This window comes from Lynx canadensis, chromosome X (assembly GCF_007474595.2).
Source record: "Lynx canadensis isolate LIC74 chromosome X, mLynCan4.pri.v2, whole genome shotgun sequence".
Classification (NCBI taxonomy): Eukaryota; Metazoa; Chordata; class Mammalia; order Carnivora; family Felidae; genus Lynx; species Lynx canadensis.
Window position 1 is genome coordinate 32,919,209 of NC_044321.2, and position 17,297 is coordinate 32,936,505.

At 39.0% G+C, this 17,297-nt stretch overlaps 1 long non-coding RNA gene across 1 annotated transcript; it reads left to right on the top strand.

Moving 5' to 3' along the window:
• The first annotated feature begins 1,393 nt into the window (after positions 1–1,393).
• Positions 1,394–13,373, top strand: LOC116737898. The gene is made up of 3 exons (XR_004343221.1): positions 1,394–1,524; positions 12,312–12,322; positions 13,361–13,373. It is a non-coding gene; the product is annotated as an uncharacterized LOC116737898 (long non-coding RNA).
• The last annotated feature ends 3,924 nt before the right edge of the window (positions 13,374–17,297 follow it).

The window sequence follows — 17,297 nt, forward strand, 5'->3', positions numbered from 1 at the left end:
CCCATATAGGGTTTTTTTTTACTATAAATGCTATTATGCATGCTAGTCAGAGAAAGATATTGGACCAAGTGGCTGAGATTGGTTTAGCTCAGTATTGAATGATTAGGAAATTTAAAGACCCTGTTGTGTTTTGGATATATAGTCGTGTGACTAGTAGGGGTGGCGAGCCTACTAGAGTGTAGAGTAAAAAATAAAGGCCAATGTTTAGTCGCTCTGTTTGGTTACCCCATCGAGTAATGATAATTAGGGTGGGGATTACTGTGGCTTCAAATAGGATATAGAATATGATCAATTCTGTAGCGGTGAAGGTTATGATTAGGAATAGTTGCAGGAGAGTGAGTTTTGTGATACATAGTTTTTTTCGGGCCAAAGTTTCTTTCGATAGGTGTGATTGGCTGGCTGTAAGTATTAGTGGTGGAAGTCATACTGTTAGTGCTAATAGGGGTGCGGAAAGTAAGTCTGAGAAAAACAGTAGTGAGAAATTAAGGCTATTATCACCGAGCTGATTAAGGTAGGTGAGGCTAATGAGGCTAATTAGAAAACTGTAAACTGTTGAGTAGATTGAGATTATGTTGGGTTTTGATAATCATGTTAGTGGGATTAATATTTTTTTTATTTTTTTAATCTTTATTTTTGAGAGAGAGAGATAGAGACAGAGTTTAAGTGGGGGAGGAACAGAGAGAGGGAAACAGAATCCGAAGCAGGCTTTAGGCTCCGAGCTGTCAGCACCGAGCCTGATGCGGGGCTTGAACTCACAAACCATGAGATCGTGACCTGAGCTGAAGTCGGATGCTTAACCGACTGAGCCACCCAGGTGCCCCAGTGGGATTAGTATTGTAGTGGGAATAATAATTTTTAGCACTGTAGGAGGTTTAGGTTTTGTATGTAGTTCCGTATGTGTTCGATACTATGACTAGGAGAGATAAGCCTAATGCTGCTTCACAGGCTGCAAATATTAGATAATAGGAGTTACAGTGGCTAGTGTAAAGTGGTTATTTAAGATTACTATGGTTATTATTATAAAGAGAAGAGGGATGGTATCATACCTTCTAAGCTTAAGAGGGAAGATATTAGGTGGATCGATATATTAATAATCCTATGAGAGATATAATAAAGGCCAGGAAGATGTTAATGTAGACTATGGACATTTGATAATTATAGAATTAACTACAATCTAATAAGTCAAAATCATTTATTTTTGGCTTAAACTAATTATCATTTTCAGTTCATTCTAGTCCTTTTTGGGTTCATTCATAGGCTAGACTTGCAGCTAGTAGTGAAATTAGTAGGAGTGCTATAGTGAGCATAGTCGATAGGTTGTTTGTGAGGCTCAGGGCAGGGGTATCAACAGTGCTATTTCTAGGTCGAACAGTAGGAATGTAATGGCTACTAGGAAGAACTTTATGGAGAAGGGTAGGTGGGCAGATCCTATGGGGTCAAATCCGCATTCATATGGACTTGCTTTTTCTGCATAGGTGTTTAATTGGGGTAATCAGAATGCGATTAATACGGGTAGTGTGGATAGTTGGTAAGCAGAGTTGGTATTACATTTATTATTCCTTTTTGGATTGTACCAAAATTGGTTGATTGGAAGTCAACTGTACTAGGTAATACTAAAGGAATAGGATCCTCATCAATAAATAGAAACTTACAAGAATAGTCACACTACATCTACGAAATGTCAGTATCAGGCAGCAGCTTCATATCGAAAATGGTAGTTGGATATGAAATGATATTTCAATTGGTGTAGGAAGCAGACATGAGGAAAATAGAGCCAATAATCACATGGAGTCCATGAAATCCTGTGGCCATAAAGAAAGTGGATCCATAGACCCCGTCTGAGATTGTGAATGATGCTTCACAGCATTCTGAGGCTTGAAGTAGTGTCAAGTATATCCCTAAAGAGATTGTGATGAATAGGGCTTGAAGTATGTTTTCGGTTACCTTTTATTAGGCTGTGGTGAGCTCAGGTGATTGCTACTCCGGAAGCTAATAGTACGGAAGTGTTGAGTAGTGGGACTTCTAGGGGGTTGAGCAGGGTGATACCTGTAGGTGGCCAGCAGCCTCCTAATTCTGGGGTCGAAACAAGGCTTGAATGATAGAAGACTCAGAAGAAACCTGTGAAGAAAAACACTTCTGAAATAATGAAGAGGGTCATCCCATACTTTAGGCCCTTTTGAATGATAGGTGTATGGTGGCCTTGGAATGTGCTTTCTCGGAGGATGTCTCGTCATCATTGGTATATGGTTAATAAGCTGGTTGTTGTTCCTAGAGTTACTAGTGATACTGAGTTGTAGTGAAATCATATTGCTAATCCTGAAGTTATTAGGAGGGCTGAAAGAGCTCCTGTGAGTGGTCCTGGACTCTGGTTAACTATGTGATGTGCATGGGTTTGGTGGTTCATTAAGTATTGTTGTGTAAGTATAGGCTCACTAACAAGGTGAAGACATAAGCTTGAATAAGGGCTACAGCAAATTCAAGGATTGTTAGTAAGACAAGAATGATAAAGGTGATCAGAGTGATAGAGGTGCTAATACTTATTAAGGCTAAAGTAGCCCCTCCAATTAGATGAATTAACAGGTGGCCTGCAGTGATGTTGGCTGTTAGTCGTACAGCTAAGGCTATCGGTTGGATGAAGAGGCTAATAGTTTCAATAATTACAAGCATAGGAATTAAAGGAAGAGGCATCCCTTGAGGTAAGAAGTGAGCTTAGGATGCTTTTGTTTTATAACAGAACCCAGTAACTACAGTACTGGCTCATAGAGGGATGGCCATGCCTAGATTTATTGATAATTGAGTGGTAGGGGTGAATGAATGTGGTAATAGGCCTAGCAGATTTGTTGAGCCAATGAATAAAACTAGAGATATTAGTATTCGAGCTCAGGTCTGTCCTTTGTGATTGTGGTTGGCTAATATTTGCTTTGGTGTCAGTTGAACCAGTCATTGTTGTAGTGAAATCAGACAGTTGTTAACTAGTCGATTGGGTGAGGGAAACAGGATACTTGGGAATATTACAATTAGAATAACAATAGGTAACCCTATTATTGTTGGGGTAGTGAAAAAGGCGAATAGATTTTCGTTCCTTTGTCTTCTTAGGGATTAGGTTGTTTTAGCATTATTGCAGATTTAGGTTCTGGATTTCATGGATATGAGTGTTTTGAAAATTTTAGTTGAAATATAATGAACAGTGTTATAATTGTTGATATAATAGTGATAAATCAGGTTGATGTATCTAGTTGTGGCATGTCATTAAGAGGAGGCTTAGGGGGCCCCTGGGTGGCTCAGTCGGTTGAGCATCCGACTTCAGCTCAGGTCACGATCTTGCGGTCCGCGAGTTCGAGCCCCGCGTCAGGCTCTGGGCTGATGGCTCAGAGCCTGGAGCCTGCTTCCGATTCTGTGTCTCCCTCTCTCTCTCTGCCCCTCCCCCATTCATGCTGTGTCTCTCTCTGTCTCAAAAATAAATAAATGTTAAAAAAAATTTAAATAAAAAAAAATAATAAAAAAAAGAGGAGGCTTAGACTCCCAATCTTTAACTTAAAAGGTTAATGCTTATTTAGCTTCTTAATGATTTTACAGTATAGATGCTGATCATTTTTCGAAGTGTGTTAGTGGAACCAATTCAAGGACAATAGGTATAAAATTGTGGTTTGAGCCGCATATTTCTGAGCATTGGCCGTAATATAACCCAGGCCGTGTGCCCATTAGGGTTGTTTGATTTAGTTGGCCTGGGATGGCATCAGTTTTTAGGCCTAGGGATGGAACAGCCCATGAGTGCAGGACATGTTTTGATGAGATTTGTATGCGGACAGTCATTTCTATTGGCAATACTACTTGATTATCAACTTCTAGTAGTCGGAGTTCTCTGGCTTTTAACTCTTGAGTGGGAATTATATAGGAGTCAAAGTTTAAGTCTTCATAATCAGTATATTCATAGTGTCAGTATCACTGATGTCCTATAGTTTTCACAGTTAGGGAGGGGTTGTTGATCTCGTCTATCATATATAGGATTCGTAGAGAAGGTAGGGCAATAAGAGTTAAAATGATGGCTGGCAGAATAGTTCAGATAGTTTCTATTTCTTGAGCATCTATTGTGCTTCTATGTGTAAGTTTAGTTGTCAGTGAAATAATATAGAGAACTAAGGAGCTGATTAGGAATACAATTATTAATGCATGGTCGTGAAAATGAGGAAGTTCTTCTATAATAGGGGATGTAGCATCTTGAAAACCTAGTTGAAAGGGATATGCCATAGAGATACAAAGGATTTAAACCTATAATTTAACTTTGACAAAGTTATGTAATTTTTTTTACTAACACCTCTTTATTGAGAAAGACATAGTGGTTATGGTATTGGCTTGAAACCAATTTAAGAGGGTTCGATTCCTTCCTTTCTTATTTTAAGGACACATAAGTTGGCTCCTCAAATGTGTGATATGGAGGAGGACGTCCATGCAATCATTCGAGATTAGTTGTAGTTAATTATATTGCTACTTCTCATTTAGATGCGAAAGCTTCTCAGACTATGAAGATTATTAACATTACTGCTATTAATAAATTAAAGAGCTTATTGAAGAAATTGTATTTCAAGTTGTGTATGCATCTGGGTTATCAGAATAACATCGAGGTATTCATGACAGTTACAGAGTAACTGTTGACAATCTTCCCAAGTCTGTCAGTGGGTCTGGAAGAGGGACTCCGTCAAGTCGGCCATTGCTTGTGACTTTTCAGAGTATGATGGAGTGTTGTGCTTCTAATTGAAGAGGTTGGTTGTAGAGAACGGTTGATAATACATCATGGAACGGCTGGGCTGGACTATTCTGTCCTCATTCTGTCTTTCAAGCTCTCTCGTCTCCCTTACAGGCATTTGGAGAGTGTTAGGTCTGGGTCTGGGGCGCAGTCTGGCTGCTGGCTCCTGTGGGGGAGGGTTCCCCAGGTCCAGGAGGGGTGGGGAGATGAGCAGCGGCAGAGAGACAGACGGGGGAGGAGTTTCAAGCTCAGGGGCAGGGGTGATGGAGCTTGAGGAGTCCTAAGGAGGTGGAAAGACAACATCTTCCGCGTCTCCTTTAAATATTAGAGGAGTGGTGGGTCACCTCTTTGGCTTCCTGGGTGAGCCTCCGGATATAGTGGCTAAAACCTTTGCCTGGCTCTGCTTGCTAAAGATGAATAGCACCCAAGGCAGGGGATTTCGGGCAATTTCAAGCCAGGAGTCAATGTGTGGAAATTGATCAGGGTGGCCTGGATTCCCAGTGACTATTAGCCAAACCCGCTCCACTATTTGAACATCTAATGTCCCTTCTGGGCGCCATACTACATTGAATATGGGCCATTATAGTTCACAAAAGGCCCTTAACTTCCTGGGTGTCATTTTTACCCCGTAATTGCCTGAAAATCCCTTTTTAAAATTTTTGAGCATGACCTCTAAAATTGTAGGCTTGCTCTGTTTTGACTCCATTATTAATTTCTTTCTTGTGTTCAGTGCTGCAAAGACAGACGAAGGGAGGGTATCCCCTAGAATGAGAGGACCAATCAGATACTCCACTGGTCACATTCCCGAGGAAACTTTAGGTGAGGATTGGCCGTAGTGGACTCAGCTTTGTGACTTGCGATCAGAGTCTGATCCGATACTACTGTAGACTTTATACTCTCACCACGACACAGGAGAGCCCACTCAGACTTTGTAGACTTTTGGGGACCTTAAGGGTGCCCATCCGTGGAGCCACAAACTCAAACTCGACTGGCAAGCCTGGCCGAGCTGCGCATTCACGCACGCACACACACACACACACACACACACACACGAGTCTATTACAGTCCCTCCTCGAAAATTTTCTGCCTGTGAGACCATTAAGACCTCCTGGGACTGAGCAGGTCCCCCTTCCACTCTTTTGGGTGGGCCTGAGTACTTTGGGGCCCCAGCCTTACTGGTTCCGATGTCACGTCCAGGTCCTCACCTACCAGGTATCTCGGAGCAGGGCTGGCCCGAGGTGACCGAGTAGGAGACTGCCAAAATTCAGGCAGGGTGTGCCTTCTCCCTTGCGATCCCTCACTCTGTCACTGCCTCACCGTTCTTCCAAACCAGTGGCAACAATGGGCCAGCATGGTTGGGTTTCCCGGTCAGGGAACCAAATATGTTACGGAACCAGGCTGGAACACTGGCGGAAAAACCAAGCGGCACTTGGAGATCTTGGTAGATTGGAGATTTGTTTAACACCGGTGGGCTCAGAGGAGACCGTTTCTCCAAAGATCTGAGCTCCGAATTCAAGTGGGAAGGGTTATTTATAGTTGTCAGCTTCCATGCCTGTGGGGGGTTTTCACACGTGCAGCAAAGGAAGAAGAATATGGAGGAGGGGTCTCTAAGCTAGAGACCAGAGTTTGTTTTAGCCCCATTGGCCATCTTTGGCATACTTTACTCACTTCTCCAACAAAACACGTAGTGAACTTCTGTGGAATTCATTCAAAGAGGTTTTCATGTTTTGTCTTTATTTAAACCATGAATATTTATTAAATTTCTGAAGCAGAAATAAAAACATGAATAAGACAGCGTCTATTCACCCCAAATCCACAGTTGGATAGGAGAGAGATTTGCAAACCACCACAGCCTCAATTTAGTTGCTGCTGCTCCTTTTTCATAGGTAAACCCTTAAGGTCTCTGTTTAGTCTCAAGCATATCATCCGGTATGGCAGGCACATTTAGTTTGCTTCCTAGAGACCATTGCCAATTCCTTTCTTCTCTGGCCTACTTCCAGTATAGAGGCTGAAAAGCCTGAGACTCACTTTCCTCTTCTCCCTTGTTAGTGAAATATAGGGGAAATTTTTCTGAGGCTTCATGGAAAACCTGTACCTTCTGATAAAAGGAATAAGGTACATGAGGACAGAGATCTGTTTTGCTTAATTTCTATCACATTCTGCATTTGAATGTTTTCTTTTTATTGTGATGCTTGAAACTGGGAAAGCTATCTTGCAGTCAGGAAGTAACCAGCCAATGGACCAAACTCCATATGCCAAGTATGGTCAAACATAACAATAGAAAAAGAGCCTAGATCTTTGGTGACGGGGTGAGCCACCAAACCAACTTGACACTGCTCTACCTTAAGTAGTTGACGTCACTGTAGTTTTTTATTACTGTTGTTGATTTTGTCATTGCTGATTTTGTTGTTCCTTGCTGCCCGAAGCATTCCTCATTCATCAGTCTGGAGAGAGTTACTTTGGCCATTAACATTTCAGCTTTAGTGAGCTTAATTTCTCATACCTTGCAAGGCCAGAGCAAAAGAGGTACATTCTGACTGTGGTTAAGGGGTAGAATATGATAGAGGCAAAATAAAAAAATGATCACCATGGTGAAGGACAGTTATCAGGCACTAGGGAAGAAAGTAGTACCATAAGGAAAAGAGAAGGAGAATAAGAGTGAATTCTGAATACACATTTTGTACTCATAATTGCACCTGGTACAATCCTGAGTACATTAAAAACGAATGATTTCACTAATGTGGAATTTAAGAAACAAAAGAAATGAACAAAGAAAAACAAACAAACAAAAACCAAAAAAGCAGACTTAAATTTAGAGAACAAACTGGTGGTTGCCAGAGGGGGTGGATGGAGGGATGGTTGAATTAAGTGAAGAGAATTAAAAGTACACTTATCTTGATAAGCACTGAGAAATATGCAGAATTATTGAATCATTATATTATACACCTCCAACTAATAGAACACTGTATGTCAATTATACTTAAATAAAAGACGTAAAGAAAACAAAAATGTAGTGTAAGTTTATAATTTATTCTTTACTATTTATCACAATTACATGCAGGTTTTTTTTTTAATTTTTTTTAACGTTTTATTTTTATTTTTGAGACAGAGAGAGGCAGAGCATGAACAGGGGAGGGGCAGAGAGAGAGGGAGACACAGAATCTGAAACAGGCTCCAGGCTCTGAGCTGTCAGCACAGAGCCCGACGCGGGGCTCGAACTCACGGGCCGTGAGATCATGACCTGAGCCAGTCGGACGCTTAACCGACCGAGCCACCCAGGCGCCCCTACATGCAGGTTTTTTTTTTTTTTTTTTTTTTTTTTAATTTTTTTTCAACGTTTTTATTTATTTTTGGGACAGAGAGAGACAGAGCATGAACGGGGGAGGGGCAGAGAGAGAGGGAGACACAGAATCGGAAACAGGCTCCAGGCTCCGAGCCATCAGCCCGGAGCCTGACGCGGGGCTCGAACTCCCGGACCGCGAGATCGTGACCTGGCTGAAGTCGGACGCTTAACCGACTGCGCCACCCAGGCGCCCCTACATGCAGGTTTTTAATTCCACCCTTGATCCATCCTGTTGTATAGATGGTAGTTTGAATGATTAAAGCATGGAAATTAATTTTATGACTGCTCTTAAGTACAGATCATTAGAAAAGAATATCAGTTGTAAAAATAAACGTGGTGACTTTTATTCATTGCTGTTTTGGGCTATTGATTATTCATGGTAGCAACCTTTTTTTAAAGTTTTTAAGAGGTTTTCACTCAATGCCTGTTTTAAATCCTTGAGGAATGCCATTTTAGTGAGGTTGGAACTTCAAAAAGTTTAGATCACTTCTCATTAGATTCAGTTATATGTACCTTTCTCTTGCCTTTCATCCTTTTCTCTACTTAAATACCAGTTAGGGCTCTGGCTGTCCTCTTGCTCTTGGATAAGCTATATGCTGGTGTGAGTTTCTGTTAACGCCTCTTCTACTGTATTTCTCACTTAGAGAAAACTTAACAAATGTAAATTAAAAAAAATATCACTATTTTCTGTTTATGTATTTTAAGGGATAATTATTTGCTCAAAATATTTTCAGAGGAACTGTTTTAGGTGGGAAGGTTTTCAAATATCATTTGATAACATTTGAATTACAACATTTCAGAAGCCTTAGTTAAAGCAGAGTAGATCTTTATTTACTTTTACACTTCTGAAGCTTTTGTATATCCTTCCAGTTGTCAGAAGTTATATTTAGAATTTTGTTTATAACCAGGAGGTATGCAATGCTTTCCTGTAAGAAATTCAGACCAGTGTGTTGCCATTTTGGTGGCTCTGGTAGTGATTGAAATTACCTTAATGTGTGATGTGTATTTAGTTGGTCGTCATAAAGAATAGCTTGCTCAAGAATAGTTTTATTACAGAAGTTAATAATTCAACATGTACTGAATACTGACTTTTGACTAAAATAACTACTTTTTTTTGAGAGCTTTTTAGGGTATGAGAGTGTAAAAATATTTGGAAACATACCTTGATTTTGTGTGGTAATTTTCAGGTGTATCGAAGTTTTTGAATTGTTTAATTAGTGGTATACATGTGGATATTGTGCATCCAACATGTAATACTAATTTTACTTTTATAACAATTACCAAAGTGGACCCTGAGGTAAAGAGCCTGAGTAGAACAGTAACCATGGAAGAAATTAGAACAGGTAGAAATTGACTGGATCTGAGCAGATAAACAGGTTTTCAAAGGAAAAAACAAGTTATGAATCCATAAAGTAAAAGAAAAGTCATTGTGAGTAATCAAAAATTTTCAAGTTTAGTACATCAGTATACACCAAAGAAAACGGCATCTAAGAGGTCCACTTCTCTTAACTTCTTACTGAGTAATTTCTTAGATGTGAAAATAAATGAAAACTCCCAGGCTTGGAGCTTTTGGAAATAAAGAGAAAGATTTGAAAGCTATTTAAGTGGTAGGATTTATAGATGTATTAGGTTTCTCTAGAGAGAACAAATAGGAGATTTTATATATATAGATGTGTGTGTGTGTGTGTGTGTGTGTGTGTGTGTATGTGTATATATATGTGTGTGTGTGTATAATACACATATCTGTGTCTCCTATTCTGTCTCTATACACATATATGTATGTAAATATTTTATTATATATGTGTGTTTATGGTTTATTCTAAGGAACTGGCTCACGTGATTATGGAGCCCAAGAAGTCCAGACCCTGAAGAGCCAGTGATACCCTGAAGTTCCATTGTCAGTCCAAAGGCCTGAGAACCAGGAAAGCAGATGGTGTAAATTCCAGTCCAAGTGCAAAGGTAGAAGAATGCTTATGTTCTAGCTTGAAGAGTACTAGGCAGAAAGAATTCTTTCTTACACCGTCTTTTATTCTATTCAGTCCTTCAATCAATTGGATGTGGCTTACTCACCTTGGGAAGGGGTTATCTGCTTTATTTAGTCTACCAATTCAAATGTTAATCTCATTCGGAAACCCTGCCACATATTCATCCGGAATAATGTTTAACCACATATCCAGACACCTGTAGCTCAGTCAAGTTAACACTTAAAATTAACTGTCACATAGGACTTAGTAACTGATTGGTAAAGGAAAGTTTGAAATCTAAGTGAGATTCCAAGTTTCTGAATGGGGCACCAGGGTTGATTCTATCACTATCTTGCCTTCATATCACTGATATCAAATCTACTTTAAGAGCCTAGGTGATATATGGATTCATTTCATTGGTAATTTTTGAATCATGTATTATTAGCAAGAAAAAAATCTATAATTTGAGGTTAGGAGAAGAATATTAGAAGAGTGCTTTAATAGAATGTTTTATGTATTTTATGTAAATATTTTTTATGTATCTTACCAAACTATTCACTCATCCCTTCATTGTTAAATATTTGTTGGGCACCTTATATGTACTCAGCTCTGCCCTAGAGCAAGACTCTCAATTAAAACATGAGTAAGACAGTCTTCCCTCAAGGGAAAGGTAGGTCGATCGGTCATTACAGTGTGGGGAAGTACAGATGAATACGTACAGCATATTGTGGGAAGCACAGAGGAGAAACACGTAATTGAGGATAGATAAAGGTCCAGGGAATATTTTCTGGAAAGATACTAGGCAACCATAAGCAATGTTGCTATAATGTATATTGCAAGATGGGAATGGAGAGTGATGAGTATGAAAAGGTTAAGTAGGGGCTAGACTATGAATGTCTTGTTTAATATGTTAAGGAAATTTGACTTTGTTGTATAGGTGATAGGGACTTATTAAAGGGTTTTTAGAAGATGAGAGAAGAGTTAAAATGGGCAGGAATGGTCAAAGTTCCATATAGGAAGATCTTTTGGTGTCTATGTAAATCACGTACTTGACGAAGACAGGATTAGACATAAGGGAATCAGGTCAATCTATTGGAGTAGTTTAGAATTAAAGAGGTAAAGGTTTGAATGAGGGAAGTGAGAACAGGAATAGAGATAGACCCTGGATTCAAGAAATGTTTAAATCATAGATTCGTAAAACCTAAGGACTGTTGGAAGGTGAAGGTCCAAGTGAGGCATAAGAGTCAAGGATGAGTTTAGATTTCCACTTTGGATTAATTCAGTATTGTGATCTAAGATAGAGAGGGGAAATTGTGTCAATCAGCTAATGTTTCATAACAAATTACTCTAGAACCCAGTGGCTTAACACAACAATATTCTTCCTCATTCTTCTGCCATTTGGTTAGGAATAATTGTTCTAGGCTGGGCTTGTCTGAACTTTGCTCCAAGTTGCAGATTGGGTCTGGATTTTGCCGACCCAACTCTCCTCTTTTTTGGACCTATAGGCTAGCCAAGGAATGTTCTTTTGACGGCAAAGGCAGAAGCATAAAAGCCCATGTTCATTCACATGGTACATGTCAAACGCCCTGGCTGAGTTATATTTTTAAATATTCACTTGGTTAAAGCAACCTACATGAGTAAGACCAAAGTCAAGATGTGAGGAAGTATGCTCCATCTTTAGTGGAGGGAACTTCAAAGTCATGGCCACAGGCATGGATAGAGGAATGAAGAATTTGGGCTGATAAATCAACACACTGATGCCTACGTGGGTTATGGATATAAGGAGGACAAGACTGGAAGTTGGGACACTATTGCTGTATGTACATCAGAGGTGATGAGGCCAGGGCAGCAGCAATAGGAAAGGAAGAGAGATGGTAGATTCGAGAAATGTTCAAACACTGGAGATTGTTGTAACATGGAGGCCGGATTCAGTGGGAAGAGTCAAAGATGACTCTAGGCTTCTAGTTTGTCTGACTGAGATATACAAATGATAGTGATGGGTTCAGTTTAGAAAGCATTGGGTTTTAGGTAGGATGATTGTGTGCTTTATCATTCAAATCAGGATACTTTTGAAAATGTGAAAGATTGCTATTAATAATTATGCCACAAGGGAAAACCTTCCCTGAGACTGACTTCCAGAAAACTTGTTGATAATCATTCTGTAGTAAGTAATCAAGGTGAAGTGTTGTTCTTTTGTTTTGTTTTGTTTTGTTTTGTTTTGTTTTTAGCATCAAGTTGATACTTGAATGTGAAAGACCAGGGAGAAATCTGGTCTGGTCATAAAGACTTGGGATCACCAGCACATAGTGAAATGTTGGAAAGCCAGAGCCCAGTTGAAATCATCCAAAGGAACATATATAGAGTGAAATGAATAGAATGAGGAGGATAAAAGGTTGCAGTAGATGATGGATGGGGAGCTTGAGAACAAGTAAGAACTGGCTTAAGTCAAAGGGGAGAATTGAAAGGCTCAAATAATCATATCAGAACAGCCAGGGTCAGAGCTGGCTTTAGGGTACAACTTAAACCAGGAATTAGAACATGGTAAAGTTTTTTTTTTTTCTCTCAGACTATCTATCTATCTATCTATTTACCTATATTGGCTTTTTATTTATTTATTTTTTTTCCCCATCAAGTTGGGTGAGCCTTTGACGCTAGAGCCATGGTCTCAGGCAGCTTCAGGCTCATACTCCTTTAGCTCCAAAACCATTAAGAAAAGAGCTTTTCCTTGCTAGCTCCAGATATGAAATAATCCTGGAGGAAAACTCTGATTGGCCTAGTAATAAGTCACGTGCTCATCCCTGTACCAATCAGTGTAGCCAGGTGCTATGATTGGCAGCCCTGCCATAAGCTCAAGGAAAGGGATGTTTTGTTACCAGAAGAATGAAGAAAGATGTACTGGGCAGAAAGAAACAACTGATGTCTTCCACAGTGGAGATGGGATAGTATTATAGAGACACAAAGGTCAAGGGAGCTGGAAGTCTTAAGAAAAAAGAAGTAAATATAACTTGAAGTGCAGTGAACAGGTACAAGAATACAAAGACTGACCTCCTATTGTTTTTGACAATTGGGATTCATTATTGCAATTGCAGGAGAGCAGTGGGGGTAAAAGTCAGATTATAGCAATTTGAGAAGTGACTGGGAGTTGGATTGGATTGAACACAAAAGGTATAGCCCAGCATTTCAGTAAATTTAATAAATGTGAAAAGAGACAAACTGCCCAGTAGATTGATGGCAGTGTATAGTGTTTTAGACTTGTTTGTAGGCTACGGTTTAGTAATAATGGGTTAAACTGGATAGGTTCAAGTTAAGAAGAGCACACTTGCTGGAACAAGGCTGTGGAGGAGGGATGAGAGGATGAGGTCAGGGACAAAGAGGTGAAGAGACTAGATTTGAAAAGGAGGGAGGACATTTGATCCTCTGCACCTAGTGAGGAGGTGCAGCTGAGTATGGGCACAGATAAGTTAAAAGAGGGAAGTACGTTGAGAGCTGTGTTCTGAGAGGGAGGACATCAGAGCCTCAGTAGTGAGCATGAGAGGGGCACTGGAAGAGCCATTGGTGGTACTGGCTGCAGGAACTAACCCACGAGGAGGAAAAGCGTTCACAGGTGATTCTGAGGCCTAGCTGATTTGCAGACCATGAGCTTGTCTTAGTACGAGTCTATAGGGCCAAGTGATTTTCTCCAGTTGTCCATGATGTGGACATGAAGAAGGCAGTTTGATCCAGGGTTGGAACTTTAATGAAGTCACATAAATGGAGACAAGATGTTCTCAAGGAAACTTAGCAGTTTTAGAGGCAAATGCTAGGTCTTAGGAATAAACAAGAACAAGACGGGAGTTTTTGTTGTTGTTCTCGTGTTTTATCATGGTAACTGTAGACCTCTCCACGAGACTGCATTATAGTTTATCTTTGCTTTGCATTTCTGTTGTGAAGAAGAGTTTGTAATTGTCAGACCATGGTGGGCTTAATTGAACCTTAGCAGATGTTTCACGATTTGCAAAGCTGATTTCATGTGGTGTTTCATGTTGTGTGATGTTTCTGATAGTTATCACCTTCCTCCCCAACCCCCACTACATACAGATAGGTGGACATTATAGCAGCATTATGTGCAAAGCCCTCTTGGTCAGTATCACTCTGAAGCTATTTGGAGTTGGATCAAGTACATGTAACCAGTTAAGTGTCAGGACCTAACTTCCGGTTTCCAAGTTTCAGGTCATTATGCCATATGAGAAAAAGAGGTTTATCAAAACTGTAACAAATAAAACCTTTATTCAGTGATACTAAAAGTCTTAGAGATCATTGAAACAAAGTCTTACCAGTAGCTGGAAATATTTTGTGGCATAACATAAAGAACATGGATTCCCTTGATAACAAATGCCATGTCCAGGGCGAATGAGTCTTCCCCTATCTGAAATTGGGGTTACAGCTTTTTCTTACATACTTCACAGTGTGGTTATAAAAAAATCAAAGAGGGAAAGTAACAAAAACCTTTTAAAATAGTAAATGAGATGGTAATTTATTGAGTAATTTTTTTTGCTGACATCATTATATTCATTTGGCATCATATAGATTATTTTGAAACTATTGATTACATATTAGTCTCTTGCCAGGAAGTTGGAGGAATAGTATAAATTGGTTACCCACTATATGTAACTTTGTTAAAAAATACCTTAATTTCTCCAGACTTCTTTTAATTTATTTAACAGATTTTAAGATTTGAGAGGCAAGGATTTAATCTATTTACTGTATTTGCAAAATTAGTGAGGTGGATGACTAGAATTACCTGTTAACACCATCTGTATCACTTTATCCTGGAAAATAATTAGTTTGACATCTTTTGTTTGTTTCTGTCCTTACTGTTAGGATTAAGAGATGCTGGCCTCAAATTTTTTAAGTATTGGGGAATTGCTCATGTCTTCATTGTTGAGACTAACGTTTAGCAGTAATTTCCTAACAGGTGTAAGGAAGGGCTTAGATTTTAAGTAAGTGAATTTATGATTAATTTTCCCCAAAGGATGCTATGAATTGGCTCAATGGCTAGTTCCTCCCTAGGGACTTGACGTCAAGGTCAGATTTTCTTAAGGACCCTTTCACTCTCCTGCACTGAATCTCAAGGTTACAACCTGAGCATTGGTATGTTCTGGAGCTTCTTTAAAAAAAAAAAAATTTTTAAATGTTTATTTATCTGTGTGAGAGAGAGATACAGAGCACAAGTGGGGTGGGGTGGAGAGAGAGAGGGAGACAGAGAATCCAAAGCAGGCTCCAGGCTCTGAGCTGTCAGCACAGAGCCCGACGCAGGGCTCAAACCCACGAACCGTGAGATCATGACCTGGGCCAAAGTCAGACGCTTGACTGACTGAGACACCCAGGTGCCCCTCTGGAGCTTCTTGGTTGTCACCACAGTGTGGTCATGAGAGGAAGAGTAGACAAATGCAGAATTTAGTCATTTCCTTGTGGCCTGTTTCCCACGGTGAACCATATTAAAAATGAACACAGACACACATTGTGTTGATTCTCCCAAGCCAGTTCTGCTGGTTGAACTGTGTGGGAGAGGTACAAAATGTGACTGTGTGGAATAATCTTACAATTTCAAGTCAGACATGTTATTTAATATATAGTCTTGGTTTAAGACCCAGAAGAAGAAATGATGTACTTGTAGCTAGAGAGCTCAGAGTTCCTGATTCTTGTTTATGCTCAGTATAATTTGGGGCACTTTCCTAAAAATCTGTTCTTAAATCAAGTCATTGTAAATGGAATAGAGAAATTTACTGTTAAAGTAAACCAAGTGTGAAACTTGTTATAATATATATAATCACTTAAGGTAAATGTCTAAATTTTTATATATCAGGTTTTCTTAAATTGAGATTTTTTTTTTCATTTAGATATGTAATTTTAACTTAAGGTACATCTATTTTTATTATATTTGAATTGGAGAATTTCTTTTATCTAAAGAATGGTCCACTTTGTAAATTACAATGAGTTAGCGCTCATAAATTCCTTGTTTTTAACAATAGGTTTTCACTTTAGGACTATGTTGAAAGCTATTTACACTGAATTTATTCATAACCAGCTTTATGGTAATCTTGAATGCTGTTTTTCAAAGAACTGTAACATCCTAAAGATTCAGTACCCTAAAATTTGCATTTTTTAAGAAAACCAAACAATCAAATAGTTTCTTCAGATGGAACCCATACATGATTGTTTTAGAAAAGCAACTTCATTGAAGCATACTTTACATACAGTAAAATTCACCAGTTTAAATTGTACAGTTTGATGAGTTTCAACAAGTGTATTTAGTTATTTAATCAGCACAAACAAGATATAGAACATGTCCATTACTTCAGAAAAGTCCTTCCTGCCAATTTGCATCAGATCCCCTCCCCCTAGCCCCTGGTAACTACTGACTTGCTTTCTCTCATAAGTTTGCCTTTTCTAGAATTTGATAGACATGGAATCACACTGTATGTGATTTTTTGTGTCTGGCTTCTTTCACTTTATATGCTTTTGAGATTCATCCTTACTGTTATTTGTAGAAGTGGTTTGTTCCTCTTCATTGCTGAGTAGTATTCCATTGTATAGATCTATCACAATATGTTTCTTCATCGGTAGAGGGACATTTGGGATGTTCCCAGTTTGGGGCTATTATGAATAAAGCTGTTATGATAATTTGAATATAAGTATTTCTGTGGACATATATTTTCATTTCTCTTAGCCAAATACCTCCTAGTGGGATTCTGTGTCTTATGATACTTACTGTAAGGCTGAGCATTAAAAGCCCAATTGTTTTTCAAAGTAGCTGTACCATTTTTAATTCCCAGCAGCAAAGTGTGAGAATTCAATTGCTAACATATGGTATTGTCAGACGTTTTAATTTTAACCATTCCTGTAGGTTTGTGGGAGGATCATATTATAGTTTTAATTTGTTTTTCCACAGTGAATAAGGGTGTTAAACATGTTACCTTGTGCTTATTGGCCGTACATAGAGCTTTGGTGAAGCATTTGTTCAAATCTTTTGCCCATTTTAAAAAGTTAGTTGGTTGTTTTTTAAAACATGTTTTGGATATGAATCCTTTATAAGCTAAGTGTTTTGCAAATATTTTCTTCCAATGTGGCTTGCTTTTTCATTTTCTTAAAAGTATCTTCCTAAGACTAGAAATGTTAGCATTTGATCAATGTTTTTTCATTTTGTGGTTCATGCTTTTCATGCCCTAAGAACTCTGCCTAACTCAAGGTCACAAAGATTTTCTTT